The sequence below is a fragment of the Panicum virgatum genome, chromosome 6K, assembly GCF_016808335.1.
Source record: "Panicum virgatum strain AP13 chromosome 6K, P.virgatum_v5, whole genome shotgun sequence".
NCBI lineage: Eukaryota > Viridiplantae > Streptophyta > Magnoliopsida > Poales > Poaceae > Panicum > Panicum virgatum.
Window position 1 is genome coordinate 23825350 of NC_053141.1, and position 24911 is coordinate 23850260.

Genomic DNA, 24911 nt, shown 5'->3' on the forward strand with positions numbered 1-24911 from the left:
TGGTGCTCACCGTGCCCGGAATCGGACGGGAAAGTGGCGCAGCGGGGTTTGGAGGTGAGGTACGGCGGCGCGGCGTGGACTGGCGTTCGCGGAGGAGGGCGCTGCCGGGGTCGAAGTCGAGGAAGGAGATCTCGAGGAGGATTCTGGCGCCAAGAAGGAGCTCCTGTGGTGCTTGCCAGGGCCTGGGAGGCGGCGGGGCGGCGTGGCCGTGGCGGCGAGATGCTCTGCTCCGAGCAGAGGCAGGGCTGAGCGGCTAGGGTTTGGGCGCGGTGCTGCGGGGCGAGGATGGGGGAAGCGGGGTCGTAGGTGGCGTTTAAAGGGGCGCCGGGGATCTCGGGGCGCAGCTGCGGAAGGGGATCCCTGGCAGTTTCACTGGTGATCTCGGGCGCGCTGGTGCGGTGGAGAAGACGGGGCCGACAAGCGGGCCCCGCTGGTCAGCGGCAGAGGGAGCGGTTCACGGGGGGGAGAACGGGTGACGCGTGGGCCCGCCCGGTCAGGTAAAGAAAGAGTGCGCGGCTATACTGGCTGGCGAGCGGGGCCGGCGGTTCAGTCGCTGAGGGGGGGAGGCGTCGCGCGAGCGGGAGGGAGCGTGCGGGCTGAGAGCGGGAAAGGGAGGGAGTGGGAGCGGGCTGGGCCAAGGCGGGGTGAGGAAGTGGGCCGCCAGATTGGTGCTGGACAGGGCTGCGGAGAGAGGGAGCAGCTGGGCCCGCGTGGAAGGAATTGGGCCGCGGGGAGAGAGGTGGGCCGCGGGGTTGGGCTACTGGGTTGGGCTGGGGTTTTCCTTTTCTATTTCTATTTCTTCTCCCTTTTTCTTTTTCAAACTACACCCAAACTAATTTGAATTCAAATCAAATTTGAATTTAAAACCTATGCACTCAAACAGACAAATAAAACTTATGCACCAGCATGAATGCACAAACAAGTTTAAACCTAAAATAAATTTTAATTGCTTATGCAACAAAATTAGATTAAATGCAAGCTAAGCAAATTAAATCCTTAGAAAAATTAAATAAACCGATTAAATTTATTATTAACTAGGAAAATCAAATTAGGGCGTTACAGCTACGCTAGTTGTTCATCACACTTCCGTAGGTGAGATGGCTAGCAAACTCACTACGAGGCTGTTACAAAGAATCTCGTTGGTAAGGCGTAACCGCGAAGAGTTAGATCGGCGACGATGGGGCCCACCTCCAGGGGTACAAGCACGTAGCACAGACCAAGCCGGAGGAGCAGGGACCATTGAAGCTTACCACCCTTGCCCCGCAGGTAAGTTACTCCAAACCAAAAAGACCTAATTAGTAAGCCAAGACCGTCCCATTCCAGTCTTGTGGTTGCGCGATTGTCCCAGGTTGTCGCTCTAATGACGTACAGAGTGACCAAGTGACACTCTCAGAATTAAGTTGCATATACCATTAATCAAATTAATTAAAAAGGACCAAGTGTGTTATAGCGCGGTACCTAGCACAACTAACCAAAATGCAACCCAAAGGATATATATAAAGGATATAAAGTGGCTAGGAAATCCTTATAGGCATACAGTATTAAATGCAGTATGAAAATGTATTTAAAAGTGATAGGTTGTTCATGTTACACTTGCCTTCCTCGTACTGCTCCTGCTGCTGCACAAACTGGTCAAAAGACGGCTGCTCCGGGTACTGGTACTGGGGCTCCTCCGGTAGCTCAACGTCTACTCACGAACACATGGCCAAAAACAATGCACAACAATAAGCATACAAGCAAACAATAGCAAAAACTAAGAAACAGTACATCAGTACATAAAAACAGCACACTAAACTAGTCTAAAACTATTCTACGCGTCACAACGATCGCGTGGACATAAAGAACGCCTAAAACGGAGCTAAAACGCAAAATCTAGGCCTAAAACAAGTTTTAGGGGCTTATCTGCGAGAAAAACTAAGTTCCAGGGGGTTTTCTGCAAAAACCAAGGGTCTAAATGTAATTAAAGGATAAATCTAGGGTCTAACGCGTAAAAACAGCAGCTATGGACGGCGGGTTCTATTTCTAGAAAAACCAGGGGGCTTCGTGCAAAATTCTGGGCCGAAATGTAAATACTTTTGAACAGACTTGGAGTGCGGGTTGAATATGGAAAAGTTGGGGGGCTCTTTAACAAAATGGCCAGGGCGAAGGGGTATGGGTGGATTTCAGCCGTTGGATTGAGATCTGGTGGCTTGGAACAGTTATGGCCGCGATCTAATGTCGTGCCTCTATTTCAGATCTGACGGCCCAGGTTGAAAGGGGGCGACGGCGGCGGCGCGGGTCGCCGGAGACAAGCTCCCGCGGCGGCGGCTCACCGGAGTTCGCCGTTTACGGCCCTCCGGGGGTGGATTTGAGCGGGGCTGGGGTCTAGGGGCATCTAGGCGTCATGCGCAAGCCACCTGAGGGGTTAACGGGGTTTGGGGAAGGCCGGAGCGCGGAGGGCAAGGGCTGTGGCGGCTCTACGCCATGGCGAGACTCGCCGGCGCGGACCGCAACGGCGGCCAGGGGCCAGATGTGAACTACGGGCTAAACTAGCTAGCGCAAAAGCAAGATAGGGCCGGGCTAGTGCTCACCTTGGTTTGAGACAGGCGAGGGCGCGACGCAGGACGAGCCGGCGGCGAGTTCGGGCGGAGGCACTGGACGGAGGTCGTGGTCCGGGGTGCGGGATGCTTCTCCGAGCCACGGATCCCCCACGAATCAAAGCGCCGCGACCCTGTGGTAAAGATGCGGGGTCAGGAAGGTGGCGAAACATGCCGGTGGCGTGGAATTTCGGTGGCGGGTTGACCTACCCGCGGCGGTGCATCTTACCGGCGAGGGGTCTCGGTGGGAAACTGGCCGCTGCGCAGGCCGGGGTTGCGGGTGGAAGCTTCGGGGAGGTTCCTGGCGTCGGGGTGGAATCGCTGCGGGGGCTCGGGCCGACGGCGGGTCGACGGAGCCGCGCAGGCACGGCGGCACAGGGAACTCAGCTCCCGCGGAGCCGAGGGGAGGCGGCGGCTAGGGTTTTGCGGGGCGGCGCGTGGGTGGATGGGGTGCAGGGGGGCCAATTAAAGGGCAAGCCGGGGATCTCGGGGACGCGTGCTCGGGCGGAGTCACGGCGGAGATCGCGGCGGGTCGTTGCTGCGCGGCCGGGGCGCGCGGAGGAAGGAGGAAACTGACGAGCAGGCCCGGCATGTCAGCTAGCGAGGGCGGGGTGCGACGCTGGCATGCGGGCCCGGTGGGAGGGGGCGCGCTGAGGGGGGAACGGACGCTGGCTTGCTGGGCTGCTGGCGAGGAACGAGCGCGGGGTGAGGAAGGAGCGGGCCGGTGAGAGCATGGAGGGTGCTGCTCGAGCTGGGCCGCGGCGCTGCGGGTCCGTGCGGAGGGTGAGGGGTGAGCGGGCCGCGCTGGGCCGTGCGAGATCGGGCCGCGCTGGGCCGTGCGAGATCGGGCCGCGTGTGGGGTAAGGGTGAGAGTGGGTTGGGCCCGCGGAGAGGGGTCGGGCCGGGGTTGTTGGGCTGGGTTTGGGTTTCCTATTTTCCTTGTCTTTTTTTCTATTTCATCTATCTTTTCTATTTCTAACTCAAACAAAGTTTGAAATCAAATACAAATTTGAATTCAAACCACACTCAAATAATTAAAACTATGCACCAGCATGAATGCAACACCAAAATTTAAACCTATGATAAAATTTTAATTACTTAAGGAACAAAATTTTAGATTAAATGCAAGTCTAACACAATAAACCTTAGAAAAATTAAATAAAGCCAATTAAATTTATTATAAAATTCTGGAATTTAAATTAGGGTGTTACAGAACTTCATGGATCACTTCTTCTACGGAGAAGGCTGAGCTATTGTGCGGCGCGAGGTCGAGCGCATGAAGCCCCAGGTGACTGTTCATTTCTCCTCTATTGCGTCGCTTCTTCGTCTTGTAATATGCTCACTATTTCTGGTCATTGTTCAGCTTCAGGCCAAAGCTGATGCTATCGTGGAGCCCATCCTAAAGGAAGTTGCGCCGAGGAAGGACCTGATGCTCTCATTTGAAGATTTTTGGGCGGATAGGAAACGTATTTATGAGTACCGTAATGCTGATATGAAGCGCTTTTTTGCCGAGTTCCAGCGCGATCCGGAGAAGCACACGAAGATTCTTGCTGACCGTGCTCTTCATCGCGAAATAAAGCGAATTCTTGACACCGATAGGCCGTGTGGTGCTCCTGCTGGTCTCCTCGAACCAAAACCGGAGCTAGTGGACGAAGAGCCACTGTCTCAGCACGAATTTATGTATCATCGCAAAGGCATCTTCGACGAGAGCTCTGGTTAATGTTGCGTTGCCCTCAATTGCAGGGGACGCCTTCAAAGCGTTTCTTCGACGGACAGACGAAGAGATATTAGATATTGCGGTCCGCGAAGTCATATCTGAGGTGGACCGCATTGTCTTCGAGGAAGAGGCCTCGGATGTAACTTTGTGATTTGTGTCTTCGCGCTTCCACGTGAAGTGTATTTTCCTGTTGTAATAAAATTGTACTTTGTATATGATCTGTGTTGAATATATGGCTCTTTGGCGTTTATCCTTCGGCTGTGCATAGATGTATGTTTGCGAAGCGTCACCCCTCCTTTTGTGCGGCAGAGGAGATAAATGCATTTTGACTTGTTCATTGGCAATGCTGTCGCGCATAAATTTGTCTGCGAAGCGCCAACCCCCCTTCGCTCGACGGGCGGGGATGATGAGAAAGTGCAGCAGATTTTAGTCCCTTCGGCCTTCTGTTTTGAAAATTTTTCACCTTCGGGGTTTAGGTACACACGATTGCCCCTCCTCTGTTTTGTCATCACTTCCCGCCCGGTCTCACAATTCCATTTCACTTTCAATAACTCAGATACTGTAACATAACTATACATATAACTTATATCTCGCGAGTAACTGGAAATTACTCGTCTTCTAACATCCTATATCTCGCGAGTGACAAGCAGTCACTCGACTTCTATCGATACTTATTAAGCATAACGTTTCTATCGCCCTATACATACTAGTACAACTCAAGGAAACTACGGATCATGCAACTAGGTTTCAAATCAACTCCTAAAACGTAATGCATAAGTACTAGCAACATATATGGATGTCATAATTTTTAAAATACTAGGACATGCACCGGGGCTTGCGAAGGAGAGGTCGAGGAGGAGGCTAGGAAGGTAGACGAGCTTCGGTTCAAGTGGATTTGGGATTCTTGGAGGGAAACTCGCGATTCGGGCTGGCGAGCGCGAGGAGCTTCATGCGTCGTCCATGGCGAAAACATACCGGCGGCGTAGCGGGCGATCCTGGCCAAAGCTGGGACGTGGCCTGGAAGAGTAGAGTCCAACAGAAGAGAAAACCGCTGCCTCGAGTACTCAGAAGTCACTCTGACAGGAAAACCAACCGTCGAAGCAGAGTAACTCGCAAAAATGGGCTCCTGCTCACAAAACTGGGTAATAGCCATCGCAGCTGCACGATCCCAGACGCTCAAAATCTCAGCACCCTCAGTGTGCACCTCCCAAGGGTCTGACTGAAAGAGACCGAGGCATGCCGGAACTCGCAGGCGAGCCTCCCAGCCAGAGATGGCCCCCTCGGAAGACACGCGACCGTAGTACTGGGGAGGCTCGGTGTGGCCAAACTCCTGGAGCACCTCCCACAGCAACACGGGAAGGCCCTCACGGTGAAGACAAGTGGAACGCACCCACCCGTCCTCGTCAAAGTGGAAGTCCGACAAGGCTGCCATCTGCGAAAAACGCCGACAGCGGTAAGGAACATTCCCAAAAGAAAATACGAACTCATAACTTATAAAACGGTAAATACTTACAACACTCTGGAAAAACAAAACTCTTTTAATTTCGAACTTCCAACAAAAATTCACAACCCAAATCACTCACTAACCCACTCTTGTAATGCAATGAATGGTATTATGCATGATCGTCCTACGTCACCCTTCCAACAAAATTTGCCGACAATAATAGGGCAATATACGTGGTCTTTCGGTGGCAACATACGCTCTCAATTATATAATCGATTTCTACACGCCTTAACTTACGAGTTCGTTTGTTAGTGTACCTGCAGAAATCACATGATATACAGATATATGCATATATCCACGACTGGACCCTTCGTGCCAGCACACACGAACGGCCCCCATGTACTTAAACCGCGGATGAGCATGTGCACTCACCTACAGTCAGAAGTGGGATGAATCTCTACCCTTAGCTGAGTTTGCTTATAATAATAGCTATCAAGAGAGCATCAGGATGGCTCCTTTTGAGGCGTTATATGGGCGAAGGTGTAGAACTCCATTGAATTGATCAGAAGCCGGTGAAAGAAATGTATTCGGCCCTGATATGGTCAGTGAGGCGGAAGAACAAGTCCGGGTTATACAGGAGAACTTAAAGATAGCCCAATCCCGGCAGAAAAGCTATGCGGACAAGAAACGTCAATCAATCTCATTCCAAGTGGGGGATCATGTCTATTTACGAGTATCTCCAATGAGAGGAGTCCAACGGTTTGGTGTGAAGGGAAAGCTCGCCCCTCGCTTTGTTGGGCCTTTTCCTATCATCAAACAATGTGGGCCAGTAGCATATCGCTTGGAACTTCCTGCCCAATTATCCGCAGTTCATAATATATTCCATGTTTCCCAGCTAAGGAAATGCCTCCGTGTTCCAGACAAAATAATGGACATAGAAAAGTTACAAGTGGAGCCCGATCTTGTCTATCCAGAGCATCCAGTGAAAATTGTTGATCACAAGACTCGGGTCACTCGAAATCAAACCAGCAATTTCTATAAGGTACAATGGAGTAATCACTCAGAGCGAGAAGCTACCTGGGAAACGGAGGAATTTGTTCAATCCAAATGTCCTGAGTTGCTCCAATTATACCAAGGTATATGATTTTACGACTTCCTTTCAATTCGGCACTTTTCTCCTAAATCTCGGGACGAGATTTCTTTTAGGGGGAAGGATTGTAACAATCCAAAAATTTGGATTCAAATTAAGAAATTTCCTTACACGTGGACCCCACCTGTCATACACCCACCTCCCATCTTCCTGTGCTGCACGTCGCAGTAATGGCGCCGACGCCTCCCGAAGCCTCCCGTCGCTGTGTCGTTGCCGTCGTGGAGGCCGATCCCGGTTTTCCGGCCGTCGAGCGACGCCAAGTCGACCACGCTCATCTCCTGAGCTCGCCACCTGCCTCGCTCCCCTCCTGCGCCTCGCTCTCCTCACCTTCTCCTTCCTCAGTTTCGCCATGGACGACGCATGAAGCTCCTCGCGCTCGCCAGCCCGAATCGCGAGTTTCCCTCCAAGAATCCCAAATCCACTTGAACCGAAGCTCGTCTACCTTCCTAGCCTCCTCCTCGACCTCTCCTTCGCGAGCCCCCTCGACCAGAGCACCGGGAATCCTTGGTTTCGCGGCCGTCGGTCACCAGTGAGCCCGAGATCCACCTCAACGCCGACAACCCACCTCCGGCCGTGGTTTTCTTCGTCCAGTAGCTCAAATTGAACCTAGGTGAGGTGCTCCTACTCGTGCGCCTCTTTCCCCTTCAATTTTTGCATCACCGACGCCGAAACGCGGCCATGCCGCCGCCGGCCGACCCGCCCGCCGCCGCTGTACGCCGCGCGCCCTGCTCGCGACGCCCCCCGCCACCCTAACGCGCGCACCAGGGCCGCCCTACCCCATTGATGCTTACACCGCCTCGCCTCGCCGCCGCCTGGCCCCACCGCCGCCGGAACGCGGCCGTGCCGCCGCCGCTCCCCTGTTCTGGCGCCGCCGCCGTCGCGAGCCGCCTCTGCACCACCCCGCGCCACTCTTGCGCGCGCACCAGGGCTGCCCGAGCTCGCTGACGCTCACCCAACGCCACACCGCCGCCGCTTGGCCCCGCCGCCGCCGGCCCGAGCCGCACCGCCGCCTCCTCTGCGTAGCGCCGCCGCCGCTAGGGATAAACCGAGCCGGCCGCCCCGCCGCCTGGGGCTGCGCGCGGGCCCCACCGCGCAGCTGCTGCTGCGCTACCGCGCAGGCCGCCGCCGGCCTCCGCCGCCACGGGCCTCGCCCCCCCCCCCCCCCCCGCGCCGGCGAGCCGTGTGCGCCCTGGCGCGCCTGGCTTAGCCGCCCCTCCTCTGTTTTGTCCCACTGACCAGTGGGGCCCACTGGTCAGTGGGGGAGTTAAGGGGAGATTTTTCTTTTATTTTGTTTTTATTTTCCGCTATAGCTTGTAAATTCCATATAAATTCAAGGAAAAAATGCGAAAAATATGAAATAAATTTTATTGGGTTTGTTAGAGTAAGATCTATGGAGGAAAAATATCCACAGTGGCAAAATGACCTTTTTACCCCTGCAATAATTTAGATTGTGTTTAGTCTTGCTTAATTAATTTCTATAGATTTGTTAATCGAAAAATTATGAAATTTTTGCAGTAGCTTACTTTAAACATTAGTGATCCACCATAAAATTTTCATACTAATAGGACCTAGTTTATTATATGAATATAATATGTAACCAAACTTAATTATTTGTATAGGTATAATAATATTTATTTTACATGTAGATTTTTATACAAATTATAAGAGGCAATTAATAATGTCTTTGCTAGTCGTATTTTATTTTATAGTAAATCATTCTCTAATTAATAATTTGGCCTCTAATTGTTTCTAGCATTAGGATTAAAGTTAATTAGCACCATATTTGCATCCTTTTATGTAAATTGTAATTTGTTTAATGTTTATCTTCTAATGGCAAATTCATGATTGCTTTTACTCATTGTCTCATATGCATGCATATAGAATCCGCGACCGAGGAAGTCGTATACGAGATAATCGCGGAGCCGCAGGAGCAGACGGAGCCAGCCCCGCAGGCGTTTCGTGACGACCCGGCCCAAGGCCCAGTGGACACTAGCTCTGAGCAGCAGCCCGCAGGCAAGCCCCGGTGCATGTCCTAGTATTTTAAAAATTATGACATCCATATATGTTGCTAGTACTTATGCATTACGTTTTAGGAGTTGATTTGAAACCTAGTTGCATGATCCGTAGTTTCCTTGAGTTGTACTAGTATGTATAGGGCGATAGAAACGTTATGCTTAATAAGTATCGATAGAAGTCGAGTGACTGCTTGTCACTCGCGAGATATAGGATGTTAGAAGACGAGTAATTTCCAGTTACTCGCGAGATATAAGTTATATGTATAGTTATGTTACAGTATCTGGGTTATTGAAAGTGAAATGGAATTGTGAGACCGGGCGGGAAGTGATGATGTTTAGGTATGGCAGCAGGACAGGGTTCCTGGTTATCTTAGCCCCGCCTGTGTCGATCAAGGACCGGTCGTTGTGGCAGTGCTGATCGGGGATTGAACTGTACTAACCGCATACCGGGAGTAGGAGGTAGTCGAAACCGGTAAGCCGAGTACTGCCTTGCTTCGAAAGTACAGGAACCCGCACCCAACTCCTGGGGCGAGTTGAGTAGTCGCGGAGAATTGGGTTGCACATGTTTACTTTTGGTGGTCTCACGTTGAGCTCGGCTGACCATATGTCGTTGGGCTGGTTCCTGTAGTTCGAGGCGGGGAGGGGAATGGTTGGCATGTATAGTCCGACGGGGCAAATACGTGCCGTGTTGGTTAGGTCCACCTTGCAAGGTTAAATCGGATCGATTCGCCGTGTCTCGCGGTTATGAGGGCCTTGATCTCTTTGTCGCCACGTAGAAATGTATTAGAAATATTAGGAATACATGATGGAACTATTTTGAATCATTATTGTAATGCTCCAACATGATTGTTTTAGTTAGGCCAATATTAGATGAGAGTCTTTCTACATAGAATATGTGAGCTAAAATATTAAAAGTAAGGATCCATTTTTAGACGCTTTTCTGCAAATAATCCACAGCCAGAAAGCCGTGCATGTCTAGATAGTGGGCTATGTATACCCATAGTCGGGTAAGTCTTGCGGAGTATTAGTATACTCAGGGTTGTGGCTCAAACTATTTCAGGTCAGGATGAGATAGACTTCTGCCCTTGTTGTGCTAAATTCATCCAGCTTGGCGCGGATGGTTGGGAGGTGTCCGGACCAGATGTTTAGTTCCTACTAGTTACCGAATCACACACCCGTGGGCTGAGTGTGTGATTCGATGTTGCGTTTCCTGTATTATAGCCGGCAAGTTTGCTACATCGGACTTTGTTTTAAACTAAAGTTGCTCTTGTATATTATTTATGTACTTAAACCAGGTTTGTAGAACTCATTAGTATATGCTGGCACTTCGTGTGTGCTGGGTATCATGTGGAAACAGATGAAAAGAAACAAGCGTGCTTCAGGCAGGGGCTTAGCAGCAAGCTCCAGGAACGCTTGATTATGTTCAAATTCAACACCTTTAGTGAGCTGGTCAATGGGGCTATCACTCAAGAGGACGCCCGTATAGCTCACCAGGCAGAGAAAAAGAGGAAGGCACCAATGGGTGGGTCTTCTAGTCAGGCTAATCAGAGGTTTCGTCTGATTCAGGCCGGACCCCCTCGTGCGCCTTATCAGCATCGGCCAGTGTACCGACCAGTGCAGTATCAGACCACATATCGGCCTCCGCAACAGCAGACAAATTATAGGCCAACACAGTACCAGTCGGGATATAGACCACAGCAGTACCCACAACCTCAAGGGGTAACCAGATCTCCGGTGCCTCAGCAAAATGTGCAGAAGACGTGGGTGCAGCCGCAGGGTGTACGCCCTAATCTTCCTCCCTGCTTCAACTGTGGTCAAGTTGGTCATTTTGCACGCGAATGCCCTATGCCACCTAAACAAGTTCAGGGTTCTAATCAGCACAATCAGAAGCCGAAAGTGGCTCATTTCAAGCCAGGACGCGTGCATTATACCACGCTAGAGAATGTTCCTGAGGGAGCTCAAGTGATGGCGGGTATGTTTTCAGTTCATAATCAACCTGTTACCGTATTATTTGATTCGGGTGCATCTCACACGTTTATTAGCAAGGAGTGTGTCATTAGACTGGGACTAAAAATAGAGAGCATGTCCAAGCCGTACCATATTCACTCACCTGGGGGAAGATTAATCACCAATCAATTTGTTAAGCAAGTACCCCTACAGTTGCAAGAGAAAGTTTTTCCTACGGCCCTTATAATTCTACCAACTCAGAGTGTAGATATTATATTGGGCATGAACTGGATGGATGGTCGAGGAGTTCTTCTAGACACTACCTCACGATCTGTGCATATTAACTCTTCCATCCATGGTTCTATGACTTTGAATCTGGTGGACCATATACCTTCGACATCCACAGTGAATCAGGTTAAGGCCAAAAGTCTGGCTGAAATACTAGTGGTGTGTGAATATCCGGATGTTTTTCCGGATGACTTACCAGGCATGCCACCTGACCGTAAGATCGAGTTTGCCATTGAATTGCAACCGGGGACGGCACCAATTTCCAGAAGACCTTATCGTATGCCACCCAATGAGTTAGCAGAACTAAAGAAGCAATTACAGGAGTTGCTTGATAAGGGTTATATCCGTCCTAGCACTTCACCTTGGGGCTGTCCAGCGCTCTTTGTTAAAAAGAAAGATCAAAGCCTCAGGTTGTGTGTGGACTATCGGCCTTTGAATGCTGTCACTATCAAAAACAAATATCCACTCCCCCGAATTGATATTTTGTTTGATCAGTTAGTCGGGGCCAAGGTATTCTCCAAAATTGATCTTCGATCGGGCTATCATCAAATAAAAATTAGGCTCGAAGATATTCCAAAAACGGCTTTCTCCACACGATATGGGCTTTATGAATACCTCGTTATGTCATTTGGATTGACGAATGCCCCGGCTCATTTCATGTATCTCATGAACTCGGTGTTTATGCCCGAATTGGATAAGTTTGTCGTGGTTTTCATCGACGACATTCTTATATATTCTAAAAATGAAGAAGAGCATGCTGAGCATCTTCGCATTGTTCTCCAGCGTCTTCGGGAACACGAGTTGTATGCCAAATTCACTAAGTGTGAGTTCTGGCTGAAGAAGGTTCCATTCCTGGGTCATGTTATATCAGAAGATGGAATTTCTGTTGACCCTAGTAAAATCCAAGATGTTTTGAATTGGGAAGCACCTACATCTGTTCCGGAAATTCGGAGTTTTCTTGGGCTAGCAGGATATTACCGGCGGTTTGTTCCGGATTTTTCAAAAATTGCTAAGCCCATGACTGAGTTGCTCAAGAAAGGGGTAAAATTTAATTGGAATGATAAATGTGATCAGGCTTTCCTGACCCTGAGGAAACTTTTGACATCTGCCCCTGTTTTAGCCCAACCAGATATTACTCGACCCTTTGATGTATATTGTGATGCATCAGGTACGGGTTTAGGTTGTGTCCTCATGCAAGACCGTCGAGTAATTGCTTATGCTTCCCGAGCACTCCGGCGACATGAGGAAAATTATGCCACTCATGATTTAGAACTAGCAGCAGTGGTTCATGCTTTGAAGATCTGGCGTCATTATCTTTTGGGAAATCCTGTTCATATATATACGGACCATAAAAGTCTCAAGTATATTTTCACCCAGAATGAGCTAAATCTACGCCAAAGGCGATGGTTGGAATTGATTAAGGATTATGATTTGGAGATTCATTATCACCCGGGTAAGGCCAATGTGGTTGCAGATGCTTTAAGCCGCAAGGCTCAGTGCAACTGCCTGTCTATTGTGCCTTTCAATGAGACCCTTTGTTATGAACTGGAAAAGTTAAACTTGGGGATCATCACGCAAGGCAGTCTTGATAATTTAGTCATTTCACCAACTCTTCGAGATCGGATTATTTCTGCTCAAAAACATAATGTCGGGATGGAAAAGATTCGCCAAAGACTTGCAGAAAATGACCCGGGGGTGAATTGTTTTCATTTAGATGAGGCTGGAATTCTATGGTTCAAGGATTGTTTGGTGGTACCTAAAGATTTAGAGCTCCGAAAACAAATCTTTGATGAAGCTCATCTCTCTAGGTATTCTATCCACCCGGGCAGCAATAAAATATATCAAGATTTGAAGCAACGATTTTGGTGGACCAGAATGAAGCGGGAGATTGCTAAATATGTGTCTGAATGTGACACCTGTAGAAGGGTCAAAGCGAGCCATTTGAAAGCAGCAGGTCCTCTTCAGCCTTTGAGTATTCCATCTTGGAAATGGGAGGACATCAGTATGGATTTCATAGTCGGCTTACCCAAAACTTCCAAGGGGTATGACTCGATATGGGTTATTGTGGATCGCCTCACCAAGTCGGCCCATTTTCTACCGGTAAAGACCACACATACAGCGAAGCAATACGCTCAGCTGTATATGGACCGTATTGTGAGTCTTCATGGGATTCCAAAGACAATTATTTCGGACCGGGGCACTCAGTTCATTGCCCGGTTCTGGGAGCACTTTCACGCCGCTCTGGGCACTCAACTGATCCATAGTTCGGCCTATCATCCTCAGACAGATGGTCAGACAGAGAGAATTAACCAGATTCTGGAGGATATGCTTAGAGCATGTGCACTCACCTACAGTCAGAAGTGGGATGAATCTCTACCCTTAGCTGAGTTCGCTTATAATAATAGCTATCAAGAGAGCATCAGGATGGCTCCTTTTGAGGCGTTATATGGGCGAAGGTGTAGAACTCCATTGAATTGGTCAGAAGCCGGTGAAAGAAATGTATTCGGCCCTGATATGGTCAGTGAGGCGGAAGAACAAGTCCGGGTTATACAGGAGAACTTAAAGATAGCCCAATCCCGGCAGAAAAGCTATGCGGACAAGAAACGTCAATCAATCTCATTCCAAGTGGGGGATCATGTCTATTTACGAGTATCTCCAATGAGAGGAGTCCAACGGTTCGGTGTGAAGGGAAAGCTCGCCCCTCGCTTTGTTGGGCCTTTTCCTATCATCGAACAATGTGGGCCAGTAGCATATCGCTTGGAACTTCCTGCCCAATTATCCGCAGTTCATAATATATTCCATGTTTCCCAGCTAAGGAAATGCCTCCGTGTTCCAGACAAAATAATGGACATAGAAAAGTTACAAGTGGAGCCCGATCTTGTCTATCCAGAGCATCCAGTGAAAATTGTTGATCACAAGACTCGGGTCACTCGAAATCAAACCAGCAATTTCTATAAGGTACAATGGAGTAATCACTCAGAGCGAGAAGCTACCTGGGAAACGGAGGAATTTGTTCAATCCAAATGTCCTGAGTTGCTCCAATTATACCAAGGTATATGATTTTACGACTTCCTTTCAATTCGGCACTTTTCTCCTAAATCTCGGGACGAGATTTCTTTTAGGGGGAAGGATTGTAACAATCCAAAAATTTGGATTCAAATTAAGAAATTTCCTTACACGTGGACCCCACCTGTCATACACCCACCTCCCATCTTCCTGTGCTGCACGTCGCAGTAATGGCGCCGACGCCTCCCGAAGCCTCCCGTCGCTGTGTCGTTGCCGTCGTGGAGGCCGATCCCGGTTTTCCGGCCGTCGAGCGACGCCAAGTCGACCACGCTCATCTCCTGAGCTCGCCACCCTGCCTCGCTCCCTCCTGCGCCTCGCTCTCCTCACCTTCTCCTTCCTCAGTTTCGCCATGGATGACGCATGAAGCTCCTCGCGCTCGCCAGCCCGAATCGCGAGTTTCCCTCCAAGAATCCCAAATCCACTTGAACCGAAGCTCGTCTACCTTCCTAGCCTCCTCCTCGACCTCTCCTTCGCGAGCCCCCTCGACCAGAGCACCGGGAATCCTTGGTTTCGCGGCCGTCGGTCACCAGTGAGCCCGAGATCCACCTCAACGCCGACAACCCACCTCCGGCCGTGGTTTTTCTTCGTCCAGTAGCTCAAATTGAACCTAGGTGAGGTGCTCCTACTCGTGCGCCTCTTTCCCCTTCAATTTTTGCATCACCGACGACGAAACGCGGCCATGCCGCCGCCGGCCGACCCGCCCGCCGCCGCTGTACGCCGCGCGCCCTGCTCGCGACGCCCCCCGCCACCCTAACGCGCGCACCAGGGCCGCCCTACCCCATTGATGCTTACACCGCCTCGCCTCGCCGCCGCCTGGCCCCACCGCCGCCGGAACGCGGCTGTGCCGCCGCCGCTCCCCTGTTCTGGCGCCGCCGCCGTCGCGAGCCGCCCTCTGCACACCCCGCGCCACTCTTGCGCGCGCACCAGGGCTGCCCGAGCTCGCTGACGCTCACCCAACGCCACACCGCCGCCGCTTGGCCCCGCCGCCGCCGGCCCGAGCCGCGCCGCCACCTCCTCTGCGTAGCGCCGCCGCCGCTAGGGATAACCGAGCCGGCCGCCCCGCCGCCTGGGGCTGCGCGCGGGCCCCACCGCGCAGCTGCTGCTGCGCTACCGCGCAGGCCGCCGCCGGCCTCCGCCGCCGCGGGCCTCGCCGCCCCCCCCCCCCCCCCGCGCCGGCGAGCCGTGTGCGCCCTGGCGCGCCTGGCTTAGCCGCCCCTCCTCTGTTTTGTCCCACTGACCAGTGGGGCCCACTGTTCAGTGGGGGAGTTAAGGGGAGATTTTTCTTTTATTTTGTGTTTATTTTCCGCTATAGCTTGTAAATTCCATATAAATTCAAGGAAAAATGCGAAAAATATGAAATAAATTTTGTTGGGTTTGTTAGAGTAAGATCTATGGAGGAAAAATATCCACAGTGGCAAAATGACCTTTTTACCCCTGCAATAATTTAGATTGTGTTTAGTCTTGCTTAATTAATTTCTATAGATTTGTTAATCGAAAAATTATGAAATTTTTGCAGTAGCTTACTTTAAACATTAGTGATCCACCATAAAATTTTCATACTAATAGGACCTAGTTTAGTATATGAATATAATATGTAACCAAACTTAATTATTTGTATAGGTATAATAATATTTATTTTACATGTAGATTTTTATACAAATTATAAGAGGCAATTAATAATGTCTTTGCTAGTCGTATTTTATTTTATAGTAAATCATTCTCTAATTAATAATTTGGCCTCTAATTGTTTCTAGCATTAGGATTAAAGTTAATTAGCACCATATTTGCATCCTTTTATGTAAATTGTAATTTGTTTAATGTTTATCTTCTAATGGCAAATTCATGATTGCTTTTACTCATTGTCTCATATGCATGCATATAGAATCCGCGACCGAGGAAGTCGTATACGAGGTAATCGCGGAGCCGCAGGAGCAGACGGAGCCAGCCCCGCAGGCGTTTCGTGACGACCCGGCCCAAGGCCCAGTGGACACTAGCTCTGAGCAGCAGCCCGCAGGCAAGCCCCGGTGCATGTCCTAGTATTTTAAAAATTATGACATCCATATATGTTGCTAGTACTTATGCATTACGTTTTAGGAGTTGATTTGAAACCTAGTTGCATGATCCGTAGTTTCCTTGAGTTGTACTAGTATGTATAGGGCGATAGAAACGCTATGCTTAATAAGTATCGATAGAAGTCGAGTGACTGCTTGTCACTCGCGAGATATAGGATGTTAGAAGATGAGTAATTTCCAGTTACTCGCGAGATATAAGTTATATGTATAGTTATGTTACAGTATCTGAGTTATTGAAAGTGAAATGGAATTGTGAGACCGGGCGGGAAGTGATGATGTTTAGGTATGGCAGCAGGACAGGGTTCCTGGTTGTCTTAGCCCCACCTGTGTCGATCAAGGACCGGTCGTTTGTGGCAGTGCTGATCGGGGATTGAACTGTACTAACCGCATACCGGGAGTAGGAGGTAGTCGAAACCGGTAAGCCGAGTACTGCCTTGCTTCGAAAGTACAGGAACCCGCACCCAACTCCTGGGGCGAGTTGAGTAGTCGCGGAGAATTGGGTTGCACATGTTTACTTTTGGTGGTCTCACGTTGAGCTCGGCTGACCATATGTCGTTGGGCTGGTTCCTGTAGTTCGAGGCGGGGAGGGGAATGGTTGGCATGTATAGTCCGACGGGGCAAATACGTGCCGTGTTGGTTAGGTCCACCTTGCAAGGTTAAATCGGATCGATTCGCCGTTGTCTCGCGGTTATGAGGGCCTTGATCTCTTTGTCGCCACGTAGAAATGTATTAGAAATATTAGGAATACATGATGGAACTATTTTGAATCATTATTGTAATGCTCCAACATGATTGTTTTAGTTAGGCCAATATTAGATGAGAGTCTTTCTACATAGAATATGTGAGCTAAAATATTAAAAGTAAGGATCCATTTTTAGACGCTTTTCTGCAAATAATCCACAGCCAGAAAGCCGTGCATGTCTAGATAGTGGGCTATGTATACCCATAGTCGGGTAAGTCTTGCGGAGTATTAGTATACTCAGGGTTGTGGCTCAAACTATTTCAGGTCAGGATGAGATAGACTTCTGCCCTTGTTGTGCTAAATTCATCCAGCTTGGCGCGGATGGTTGGGAGGTGTCCGGACCAGATGTTTAGTTCCTACTAGTTACCGAATCACACACCCGTGGGCTGAGTGTGTGATTCGATGTTGCGTTTCCTGTATTATAGCCGGCAAGTTTGCTACATCGGACTTTGTTTTAAACTAAGTTGCTCTGTATATTATTTATGTACTTAAACCAGGTTTGTAGAACTCATTATACTCTATTCGGTATTGTAATCGTATTTGTATGTATTCGTCATATTTGTACTGCCTGCGCTCACCTTCGCGTGGGACTACTGGTGTTTGTTTCGATCGGAATGTCGGTTTTGAAAGGGCTGTCAAATTAAACCGTTAAGCCAAATGTGCCTGATGTGTTCAAATGATGGCCATTTAGCTTAATTTGAGTTTTTAATTTGGCGGTTCTGTCACAGCTGGTATTTGGATTCAAATTAAGAAATTTCCTTACACGTGGACCCCACCTGTCATACACCCACCTCCCATCTTCCTGTGCTGCACGTCGCAGTAATGGCGCCGACGCCTCCCGAAGCCTCCCGTCGCTGTGTCGTTGCCGTCGTGGAGGCCGATCCCCCGGTTTTTCCGGCCCGTCGAGCGACGCCAAGTCGACCACGCTCATCTCCTGAGCTCGCCACCTGCCTCGCTCCCTCCTGCGCCTCGCTCTCCTCACCTTCTCCTTCCTCAGTTCGCCATGGACGACGCATGAAGCTCCTCGCGCTCGCCAGCCCGAATCGCGAGTTTCCCTCAAGAATCCCAAATCCACTTGAACCGAAGCTCGTCTACCTTCCTAGCCTCCTCCTCGACCTCTCCTTCGCGAGCCCCCCTCGACCAGAGCACCGGGAATCCTTGGTTTCGCGGCCGTCGGTCACCAGTGAGCCCGAGATCCACCTCAACGCCGACAACCCACCTCCGGCCGTGGTTTTTCTTCGTCCAGTAGCTCAAATTGAACCTAGGTGAGGTGCTCCTACTCGTGCGCCTCTTTCCCCTTCAATTTTTGCATCACCGACGCCGAAACGCGGCCATGCCGCCGCCGGCCGCACCGCCCCGCCCGCCGCTGTACGCCGCGCGCACTGCTCGCGACGCCCCCCGCCACCCTAACGCGCGCACCAGGGCCCGCCCTACCCCATTGATGCTACACCGCCTCGCCTCGCCGCCGCCTGGCCCCACCGCCGCCGGAACGCGGCTGTGCCGCCGCCGCTCCCCTGTTCTGGCGCCGCCGCCGTCGCGAGCCGCCTCTGCACCACCCCGCGCCACTCTTGCGCGCGCACCAGGCTGCCCGAGCTCGCTGACGCTCACCCAACGCCACACCGCCGCCGCTTGGCCCCGCCGCCGCCGGCCCGAGCCGCGCCGCCGCCTCCTCTGCGTAGCGCCGCCGCCGCTAGGGATAGCCGAGCCGGCCGCCCCGCCGCCTGGGGCTGCGCGCGGGCCCCACCGCGCAGCTGCTGCTGCGCTACTATGCGCAGGCCGCCGCCAGCCCTCCGCCGCCGCGGGCCTCGCCGGCCCCCCCCCCCCCCGCGCCGGCGAGCCGTGTGCGCCCTGGCGCGCCTGGCTTAGCCGCCCCTCCTCTGTTTTGTCCCACTGATCAGTGGGGCCCACTGGTCAGTGGGGGGAGTAAGGGGAGATTTTTCTTTTATTTTGTGTTTATTTTCCGCTATAGCTTGTAAATTCCATATAAATTCAAGGAAAAATGCGAAAAATTGAAATAAATTTTGTTGGGTTTGTTAGAGTAAGATCTATGGAGGAAAAATATCCACAGTGGCAAAATGACCTTTTTACCCCTGCAATAATTTAGATTGTGTTTAGTCTTGCTTAATTAATTTCTATAGATTTGTTAATCGAAAAATTATGAAATTTTTGCAGTAGCTTACTTTAAACATTAGTGATCCACCATAAAATTTTCATACTAATAGGACCTAGTTTAGTATATGAATATAATATGTAACCAAACTTAATATTTGTATAGGTATAATAATATTTATTTTACATGTAGATTTTTATACAAATTATAAGAGGCAATTAATAATGTCTTTGCTAGTCGTATTTTATTTATAGTAAATCATTCTCTAATTAATAATTTGGCCTCTAATTGTTTCTAGCATTAGGATTAAAGTTAATTAGCACCATATTTGCATCCTTTTATGTAAATTGTAATTTGTTTAATGTTTATCTTCTAATGGCAAATTCATGATTGCTTTTACTCATTGTCTCATATGCATGCATATAGAATCCGCGACCGAGGGAAGTCGTATACGAGGTAATCGCGGAGCCGCAGGAGCAGACGGAGCCAGCCCCGCAGGCGTTTCGTGACGACCCGGCCCAAGGCCCAGTGGACACTAGCTCTGAGCAGCAGCCCGCAGGCAAGCCCCGGTGCATGTCCTAGTATTTTAAAAATTATGACATCCATATATGTTGCTAGTACTTATGCATTACGTTTTAGGAGTTGATTTGAAACCTAGTTGCATGATCCGTAGTTTCCTTGAGTTGTACTAGTATGTATAGGGCGATAGAAACGCTATGCTTAATAAGTATCGATAGAAGTCGAGTGACTGCTTGTCACTCGCGAGATATAGGATGTTAGAAGACGAGTAATTTCCAGTTACTCGCGAGATATAAGTTATATGTATAGTTATGTTACAGTATCTGAGTTATTGAAAGTGAAATGGAATTGTGAGACCGGGCGGGAAGTGATGATGTTTAGGTATGGCAGCAGGACAGGGTTCCTGGTTGTCTTAGCCCCACCTGTGTCGATCAAGGACCGGTCGTTGTGGCAGTGCTGATCGGGGATTGAACTGTACTAACCGCATACCGGGAGTAGGAGGTAGTCGAAACCGGTAAGCCGAGTACTGCCTTGCTTCGAAAGTACAGGAACCCGCACCCAACTCCTGGGGCGAGTTTGAGTAGTCGCGGAGAATTGGGTTGCACATGTTTACTTTTGGTGGTCTCACGTTGAGCTCGGCTGACCATATGTCGTTGGGCTGGTTCCTGTAGTTCGAGGCGGGGAGGGGAATGGTTGGCATGTATAGTCCGACGGGGGCAAATACGTGCCGTGTTGGTTAGGTCCACCTTGCAAGGTTAAATCGGATCGATTCGCCGTGTCTCGCGGTTATGAGGGCCTTGATCTCTTTGTCGCCACGTAGAAATGTATTAGAAATATTAGGAATACATGATGGAACTATTTTGAATCATTATTGTAATGCTCCAACATGATTGTTTTAGTTAGGCCAATATTAGATGAGAGTCTTTCTACATAGAATTGTGAGCTTAAAATATTAAAAGTAAGGATCCATTTTTAGACGCTTTTCTGCAAATAATCCCACAGCCAGAAAGCCGTTGCATGTCTAGAGTAGTGGGCTATGTATACCCATAGTCGGGGTTAAGTCTTGCGGAGTATTAGTATACTCAGGGTCTGTGGCTCAAACTATTTCAGGTCAGGATGAGATAGACTTCTGCCCTTGTTGTGCTAAATTCATCCAGCTTGGCGCGGATGGTTGGGAGGTGTCCGGACCAGATGTTTAGTTCCTACTAGTTACCGAATCACACACCCGTGGGCTGAGTGTGTGATTCGATGTTGCGTTTCCTGTATTATAGCCGGCAAGTTTGCTACATCGGACTTTGTTTTAAACTAAAGTTGCTCTTGTATATTATTTATGTACTTAAACCAGGTTTGTAGAACTCATTATACTCTATTCGGTATTGTAATCGTATTTGTATGTATTCGTCATATTTGTACTGCCTGCGCTCACCTTCGCGTGGGACTACTGGTTGTTTGTTTCGATCGGAATGTCGGTTTTGAAAGGGCTTGTCAAATTAAACCGTTAAGCCAATGTGCCTGATGTGTTCAAATGATGGCCATTTAGCTTAATTTGAGTTTTAATTTGGCGGTTCTGTCACAGCTGGTATTTGGATTCAAATTAAGAAATTTCCTTACCGTGGACCCCACCTGTCATACACCCACCTCCCATCTTCCTGTGCTGCACGTCGCAAGTAGTAATGGCGCCGACGCCTCCCGAACGCCTCCCGTCGCTGTGTGTCGTTGCCGTCGTGGAGGCCGATCCCGGTTTTCCGGCAGTTCGAGCGACGCCAAGTCGACCATGCTCATCTCCTGAGCTCCCCACCTGCCTCGCTCCCTCCTGCGCCTCGCTCTCCTCCACCTTCTCCTTCCTCAGTTTCGCCATGGACGACGCATGAAGCTCCTCGCGCTCGCCAGACCGTAATCGCGAGTTTCCCTCCAAGAATCCCAAATCCACTTTGAACAGAAGCTCGTCTACACTTCCTAGCCTCCTCCTTCGACCTTCCTTTTTCCCCTTCGCGAGCCCCCCTCGACCCAAAGCACCGGGAATCCTTTGTTTCGCGGCCGTCGCGTCCCCAGTGAGCACGAGGATCCACTCTCAACGCAGACAAAACCCACTCTCCGGCCGTGGTTTTTCTTCGTCCAGATAGCTCAAATTGAACCTAGGTGAGGTGCCTCCTACTCGTTGCGGCCTCTTTCCCCTTCAATTTTTGCATTCACCGACGCCGGAAACGCGGCCCATTGCCGCCGCCTGGGCCGACCCGCCCCCGGCACGCCGCTGTACGCCGCGCGCCCTGCTCGCGACGCCCCCCGCCACCCCTAAGCGAGCACCAGGGCCGCCCTATACCCATTGATGCTTACACCGCCTCGCCTCGCCGCAGCCTGGCCCCACCGCCGCCGGAACGCGGCTGTGCCGCCGCCGCTCCCCTGTTATGGCGCCGCCGCCGTCGCGAGCCGCCTCTGCACCACCCCGCGCCATCTTGCGCGCGCACAGGGATGCCCGAGCTCGCTGACGCTCACCCAACGCCACAACCGCCGCCGCTTGGCCCCGCCGACGCCGGCCGAGCCGCGCGCCGCCTCCTCGCGGTAGCGCCGCCGCCGCTAGGGATAGCCGAGCCGGCCGCCCCGCCGCCTGGGGTGCGCGCGGGCCCCCACCGCGCAGTGCTGCTGGCTACTGCGCAGGCCGCCGCCAGCCTCCGCCGCCGCGGGCCTCGCCGCCCCCCCCCCCCCGCGCCGGCGAGCCGTGTGCGCCCTGGCGCGCCTGGCTTAGCCGCCCCTCCTCGTTTGTCCCACTGATCAGTGGGGCCCACTGGTCAGTGGGGGAAGGTTAAGGGGAGATTTTTCTTTTATTTTGTGTTTATTTTCCGCTATAGCTTGTAAAATTCCATATAAATTCAAGGAAAATGAGAAAAAATATGAAATAAATTTTGTTGGGTTTGTTAGAGTAAGATCTATGGAGGAAAAATATCCACAGTGGCAAAATGACCTTTTTACCCCTGCAATAATTTAGATTGTGTTTAGTCTTGCTTAATTATTTCTATAGATTTGTTAATCGAAAAATTATGAAATTTTTTGCAGTAGCTTACTTTAAACATTAGTGATCCACCATAAAATTTTCATACTAATAGGACCTAGTTTAGTATATGAATATAATATGTAACCAAACTTAATTATTTGTATAGGTATAATAATATTTATTTTACATGTAGATTTTTATACAAATTATAAGAGGCAATTAATAAGTCTTTGCTAGTCGTATTTATTTTATAGTAAATCATTCTCTAATTAATAATTTGGCCTCTAATTGTTTCTAGCATTAGGATTAAAGTTAATTAGCACCATATTTGCATCCTTTATGTAAATTGTAATTTGTTTAATGTTTATCTTCTAATGGCAAATTCATGATTGCTTTTTACTCATTGTCTCATATGCATGCATATAGAATCCGCGACCGAGGAAGTCGTATACGAGGTAATCGCGGAGCCGCAGGAGCAGACGGAGCCAGCCCCGCAGGCGTTTCGTGACGACCCGGCCCAAGGCCCAGTGGACACTAGCTCTGAGCAGCAGCCCGCAGGCAAGCCCCGGTGCATGTCCTAGTATTTTAAAAATTATGACATCCATATATGTTGCTAGTACTTATGCATTACGTTTTAGGAGTTGATTTGAAACCTAGTTGCATGATCCGTAGTTTCCTTGAGTTGTACTAGTATGTATAGGGCGATAGAAACGCTATGCTTAATAAGTATCGATAGAAGTCGAGTGACTGCTTGTCACTCGCGAGATATAGGATGTTAGAAGACGAGTAATTTCCAGTTACTCGCGAGATATAAGTTATATGTATAGTTATGTTACAGTATCTGAGTTATTGAAAGTGAAATGGAATTGTGAGACCGGGCGGGAAGTGATGATGTTTAGGTATGGCAGCAGGACAGGGTTCCTGGTTGTCTTAGCCCCACCTGTGTCGATCAAGGACCGGTCGTTGTGGCAGTGCTGATCGGGGATTGAACTGTACTAACCGCATACCGGGAGTAGGAGGTAGTCGAAACCGGTAAGCCGAGTACTGCCTTGCTTCGAAAGTACAGGAACCCGCACCCAACTCTGGGGCGAGTTGAGTAGTCGCGGAGAATTGGGTTGCACATGTTTACTTTTGGTGGTCTCACGTTGAGCTCGGCTGACCATATGTCGTTGGGCTGGTTCCTGTAGTTCGAGGCGGGGAGGGGAATGGTTGGCATGTATAGTCCGACGGGGCAAATACGTGCCGTGTTGGTTAGGTCCACCTTGCAAGGTTAAATCGGATCGATTCGCCGTGTCTCGCGGTTATGAGGGCCTTGATCTCTTTGTCGCCACGTAGAAATGTATTAGAAATATTAGGAATACATGATGGAACTATTTTGAATCATTATTGTAATGCTCCAACATGATTGTTTTAGTTAGGCCAATATTAGATGAGAGTCTTTCTACATAGAATATGTGAGCTAAAATATTAAAAGTAAGGATCCATTTTTAGACGCTTTTCTGCAAATAATCCACAGCCAGAAAGCCGTGCATGTCTAGATAGTGGGCTATGTATACCCATAGTCGGGTAAGTCTTGCGGAGTATTAGTATACTCAGGGTTGTGGCTCAAACTATTTCAGGTCAGGATGAAATAGACTTCTGCCCTTGTTGTGCTAAATTCATCCAGCTTGGCGCGGATGGTTGGGAGGTGTCCGGACCAGATGTTTAGTTCCTACTAGTTACCGAATCACACACCCGTGGGCTGAGTGTGTGATTCGATGTTGCGTTCCTGTATTATAGCCGGCAAGTTTGCTACAATCGGACTTTGTTTTAAACTAAAGTTGCTCTTATATTATTTATGTACTTAAACCAGGTTTGTAGAACTCATTATACTCTATTCGGTATTGTAATCATATTTGTATGTATTCGTCATATTTGTACTGCCTGCGCTCACCTTCGTGGGACTACTGGTGTTTGTTTCGATCGGAATGTCGGTTTTGAAAGGGCTGTCAAATTAAAAACCGTTAAGCCAAATGTGCCTGATGTGTTCAAATGATGGCCAATTTAGCTTAATTTGAGTTTAATTTGGCGGTTCTGTCACACAGCTGGTATCAGAGCCGAAATACACCAGGGGTGGTATGGATGTGACTATTTTCTAGATTTTTAAAAGTAAAAACTAATTTCTGGGGTATAAGGAAAATCGTTTCAGTCACGCTTTACGATTAAATCCGTACTAAGCCCTATATAGTACTTGGTTATTTATAAATTGGTGGCAATAATTATATTCACTGACTTCC